Source organism: Lonchura striata, chromosome W (genome assembly GCF_050655825.1).
Source record: "Lonchura striata isolate lonStrDom1 chromosome W, ASM5065582v1, whole genome shotgun sequence".
NCBI lineage: Eukaryota > Metazoa > Chordata > Aves > Passeriformes > Estrildidae > Lonchura > Lonchura striata.
The window spans coordinates 16,888,081-16,894,080 of record NC_140743.1 but is presented as its reverse complement, the minus strand read 5'-3'; positions in this window follow the sequence as shown (position 1 = coordinate 16,894,080).

Genomic DNA, 6,000 nt, shown 5'->3' with positions numbered 1-6,000 from the left:
TTTTATCCCCCTAAAAATGCAGTCTCTGTTGCAGGAGAACAGGAGAAACTGTTTCAGTCTATGGCTATATGTCATGGTTTGACACGGAAAAAGAATTCTCTCCCAGTCAGGGGTCGGGGTGGATATTGACACTTGGAGTGACCAATTGAGGGTGGACACACCTCTGAGAACACAGAGGGGTTAAAAGGAGAATTCCCAGGAGAACTCACTCTCTTTGATTCTGGTCATCGGAGGGTGCAGACCTCCCCTGGCCAGCCAAAGGCTGGGTGGGGGAGGAGAAGCCACGTGGCCTGCAGAGGTAGGCCAGGGGTTGAAGGCACTGGAACCGAGCCAGCTCCTTGGAGGGAAGGGTGGAGGAAGTCTGAGATGTCTTTGTTCCCCCCACCCCTCCGCCCCCAACCTAGAGGGAAAGACATAGAGAGCCTGAAGACACCTGGAAGTTTGCCGGCAGAGAAAGGGGGGGGGGGGGGGGCGGGGAAGGTGCCCAGCGTGGGAGATCGAGTCCTGGGCCGAGATTTCAGCCAGCTGGGAAGTCCGAGACTTTTAACCCTTTCCTGGGAAATAAAAGCTTTGTGAAATATTACTCCTCCTCAATTTGAAGGAGAGACAGCCTGGGATCTGAGATGTTAGGGAAAGAAGGTTGGGGGGAGATGATGGAGTGGCTTTTGGCTGGACTTTTCTTGTTAACCATAGACTGAACCAAGAGAGACTGCATTTTAGGGGGATGCAATGGTGAGCCAAGAGACCTGCTTCAGCAACTACCAGTTCAGGACTGAACAGAGAAAAGCTGAGGAGGGTGTGATGATGCCCTCTGTCTTCAGGAAGATGAAGATCTCTGTTTTCACCCTCAGCCCCAGGGAAGGAAGAAAATGGGGGGGACTGTGGTCCCAAAATGAGACACTTGACTGTTGTTCCTGTTGGTCCTTGGCAAAACATCCTTAAAGGAGCCCTATAAGCAGTCTCTGTCCATGCATGGTGGTGAGAGCACTGTGACATGGAGAGGAGAGTGTCACACTGGCAGATTTTCTCTGGGCGGTGCCATGTGTGACATAGAAACACAGGAGGTGGCAGCTGTGTTTCCTGGGGGTCTATGGTGCAAGAGAGACTCCTCTCTCCCTTGATGGACTTAGTACTGAATATATTGAAGGGTGATAACTTGATTAAGGGTACAAATGTGTCTCACTGTGGTTTGTTGGAGTTGGGTGGCGGGAGGAGGAATGTTTTGAAATGTTTTCATTTTGGATTTTGTGTGTTTTTCTTTCTTTTTTTCTTTAGAGTAGAATAGAAGTAGTAGTTTAATAAAGTTTTTTTTTTTCTTTTTTATTAAGCTTGGGCCTGCTCTGCTCTGTTTTTGATCGCATTTCACAGCATTCAATGGAGATGTTGCATTTTCATGGGGCACTGGCATTGTGCCAGTGTGTCATGGGGTGACGGTATGATGCTGGTATCCCAAATCGTGTGTTCTGTTTATGTTTGATATTATGTTCTGTGCTTTCAGAACTGACTCTGAAAGTGAAGGGTTTTTTTCTCTTGTTATGAGCCAGTTCACCTCCCCCCATGGTCTGTTGTCTAGAAAAGGATAGTGCTGGCTGGCTTGCTTTTGCTTTTGCTTGCTGGCTTTCGCTTGCTTCGCTTTGCTTGCCTGCTTCTGCTTTTGCCTTTGATTTTGTTTGTTAGTTAGTTTAGCTAAGCAGTGCAATTCTTTGCCTGGACTGTTTTTTTTTCCTTTCCCTTTCCTGGATATCACTCCAACCTGGTCCGGACTGGGACCTGGGAAACACCGGGTAACCGAGTAACACCGAGATCCTGCGCTTTGTGGTCTGCAGCAGCCATCCCCAGTGCCGAAGACCAATCCCCAGCATCCAGACCTGGGCGACCACTCCCAGAAAAGACTTTCTGGATTTGTCATCCCTTCAGAGTGGTGAAAGAATTTTGTTGTCATCTGGTGTTGTTAATTGTGGGAACTCAAAATGTCTCTCAGACATTTTTAGAGGTTCCAAGCCGTGGTCAGAGGCATTTTAGACCCTGGCAGACAGCTGGAATCAGCTGTGATTTCGAGTTTGAACCATGGAATGAATTACCAACTTTGAAGGTGGAACAAGCAGTCACAAAGGGTTAGATAGTATAGTAAATGTAGCTACAAAGTAGAGGGGAAATTTTTTTGGTAGTGTACAGGGGGGTTTTAGCACATGTACAGGGGGGTTTTTACTTTGTACATGGGGGTCAGAAGTTCTAAGATGGAGGAAAGTGGGCTGAACCTGTCCTTCCTCTTTCTTCTTCCTTACCTCCATGTTCTTGGTGATGTTGGCGCTCACAGATTGGTTTAGAGTAGAAAAGCACTTGGTAACATAGGTAGTAGGTATTGGGGAATAATTGTAAACATGTTATACGTAATATATATTATAAAAGATAGCAGCAGCCCTGGGCGGGGAGAGAGAAGAAGAAGACACCAGACAGTCAGGGTGTCTGGAGTGTGTGCATCTCTGTCTGGGCTGCTGACCAAACAGCCGCAGCCCGAGAACATAATCTGTTAGATAACTAGCAATAAATCATCTCTAGACCGAACTACAAGAGGCTGCGGAGTTTTTCTTTGGGAGCACGGGTTGGAGGAGAGACTTTACCACCACATGAGACCCCAAACGAAACCCAGGGTTCTCACAGGTTTTTTTTTTGGTTTTTTTTTTTGGGTTTTTTTTTTTTTTTTTTTTTTTTTTTTTGGTGCTGGAGAGTGCTTTGTTCATTAAATAAACAGGTTCTTTTCCACTTCTCTGAGAGGAAATTTTTCCCAAACCAGGTGGGTTGGGAGGGGCCGTGGGGGTTTGTTTTCTGGTGGCACCTTCCAGAGGTTTTTCTCCCAAATTTGCCCTAAATTAGGACACAGTGTCAAGCCATGACACTATAGAAAAAAAGTCCAGCTAAAAGCCCCTTTATCATCTCTTCCTACTGAGATCGATATGTCTCCACCTGCCAACAAGAATGAGACACAAGCTTTCCTAGGTGCCATAGGCTTTTGGAGAATGCACATTCCCGAGTGCAGCCAGATTGTGAGCCCTCTCTACCTGGTCACCCGCAAGAAGAATGATTTCCACTGGCGCCCTAAAGAGCAACAAGCTTTTACCCAGATCAAGAAGGAAATCGCTCATGCAGTAGTGTTACAGTGAGCTCATGGGCACTCTATTTCCCCTTCCTGGGACCCTGTGACTATGACCAAGACAACCCCGGACTCCTCCTTCCTGCCCCAACCGGGTTGGCAGAGAGCCAGGGAAGCCCACCTTGTCCAAAGCCTATATAGACCCCTGACATTTCCTGTTCGTCCTCTTTTGCCCCGCTCTCCCCTTGGACACTACAGAATAAAGAGAGCTGAACCAACATATCTGGGGTAAGAGCCTCTTTTGGAAATCTTTGCCATCTCCTGATATTCCTCCCCTCACAGCCTCGGACCTCTGGACTAGCCTGATATTCAGGGGGCTGTGCCAAGGGGGGGAACATCACGGTAGCTCTTGGCCCAGTCAGGACTGGACCAGAGATGAAGAACATGATCTACTCTGCAGCTGGGAGCCATGGTCTTTCCTGGAGCCTTTGGCAGAAGGTGCCTGGGGAGACTCAGGGTTGACAATTGGGATTCTGGAGCTGGAGCTACAAAGGCTCTGAGGCAAACTACACTCCCATAGAGAAGGAAATCTTGGCCACCTATGAAGGAGTTCAAGCTGCCTCAGAAGTAACTGGCACTGAAATTGAGACAGAGTGAAAATTTAAGTGTAGAAATCCATTCGGATTTAGGTGAAATGTGCCACTTTGAGATTGCTAACATAAATGAAATATGCTGTTTAGTCTGGTAACTGCAACACTAGCAAAACTACCCCAGCTAAGTAAAAGAATGCAAATTTCCACACTAAAAGATAAGAGATAAGAAAGACTCCTCAGACCTTGAAACAGACAGGGCAGAGTGACCCAGTTCTTTCTGTACTTTCTGACAAAAACTGAGTACAAGTGTAACTAGCTGTAAGTGTAATGTGAAATCAGCAGAATGAATATGCATGAACCTATTGTGAAATTGTATGCATATGGAAATTAGTAAGGGTAATAAAAAAGGATTGGGAGTTCTCAGAGGTGTGCATGCCCATTGAAGGGCAATGAGTCCCCACATGGGTCCAGCGCTGTAATAATAAACATACCCATTCCCTACAAATCTTTATTGGAATTGTGGGGTTTTGATTTTTGATTTTTCATCCGCGTTTCACTACTTAGGATTCTTTCCTCATCTTTTTCTGACATCGTGGGCCCCAGGTCATCTCTCTTCTCTTTCAGATCATGGAGGAAAGGAGGATTTATGTTTCACAAAGCTTTTATTGTCTAAGAAAGGGTTAAACATCTCGGACGCTGAGATCTCCAACTTCCATGGCTGGCCATACCAAACCTAGGTCTACCTCTCCTAGGCCGCTGTGGTGAAAAGATGGCAGTTTATATACACTTCTATATAGTTTACAGTATACAAAGGCACAATCATTGGCAAGCTAACATTGTTTGTCTTTGTATTAAGGTGGACTAAACTTTACACTATAAACCTATACTACTTCACACCCAGTGTCACGGTTTGACACTGGCACAATGCCAGCACCCCCATGAAAATGTGTCTTGGTTTGACAAGACAGGAGTCTGTGAAGGAGGGCAAAAGTCTCCTGTGCAATGGAGAAGGTAAACCCCCTCCCTCCGAATTACCAGGATTTTTAAATTAAAAGGCTCTCAGGCAAAGATATGGGAATGGGAGTAACAATTCTTTACTAGGAGAAACTAAATAAAAATTTAAAAAGGCAAATGCAATTGGTACAAACAAAACTAGTGATAAAGTCCACAACCTGACACCCTGAGGATTCGGGGTGTTAGTATCAGTCCAGTTGAAATGACAGCTGCTCCTCTTGCAGTGGATGATGAATTGCAGCTGAAGTGGTGATCTTTAGAAGGGTATAGTTTTCTCTGAAGATCTGGTGGCAGTTGGGCAGGTCTTCCTCTGCACCGGGGCCGCCTCCGAGCTCTGCCGCCGCCACCTCACCGCGCTCCGGCCGTTTCTCTGGGAATCCGGCCGAAGGACCTGCTTCTCTGGGAATCCCGCAAAGAGAGAGAACTGCTCTCTCTCCTCAAAAGGTACCCCTTTATACAATAAAAGCGTGCTTGGCTTCCCCCTCTGGGTGGAGCATCTCACAATGGGATGGTGTTACGTTACCAGGCCTGCAGTGAGTCAGTCAATGACCCATTAACAAACCATTACCTCTTCGGAGCAAACCATTGTTCTTGGAAGAGATAACAAACCTGCCCAACCTCCAACAGATGGCAAATAGAATACAAGCTTATCTTACAAACCAGGACACTTTTGTTGTTCCTTGAATGCCTTTTTTACATTCTGTCTACGAGGGACAGCTTTCCTTATTCCCTGTATTATTATATTTCGCAAATTGCCCATTCTCTGTGTTTTACCAGGCTTGCAACAGTTGATTTCACAAGTGGGGGTGATGGGTCTCCTTCCGCTGCGATTATCAGTTCCAGCAAGTCCTGCAAGATCTTTCACAATCTTTGCTTGTGGTTACCAGCCTTGCCCAAGCCTGCAAATTCCATGCCCCAACCCCCTGCCCTTTTACCCCAATTTCACACTTTTGATGAACAAACAAGTCAATGCAGTTTTTCACAGTAACACCAGGAAGAGTTTCTCCTTTGTTCCTGCCTCCCACAGCCCAGTCCAATCCAGTCCTCTGCAGGCTATGGTGACAGGTCAGACATAGACTAGGGATGTGGTTCCCTTTTCCCCAATCAGCACACTCATCCAGCCCCCTCCACTGTGCCCAGCCTTCCATTTAGGGGTGTTTTCATCCCCAAAACCCCCTCCCATGATTCCACTGGTCTCCCAATTTTGCATCCCAGTCCTAGAATCGTAGTGGGTGGAGGATGTAGGTGATTCCCGGGTGCAATTAGCTAATTAACATTTCAATGTCAGTACTTAGTTCGAGC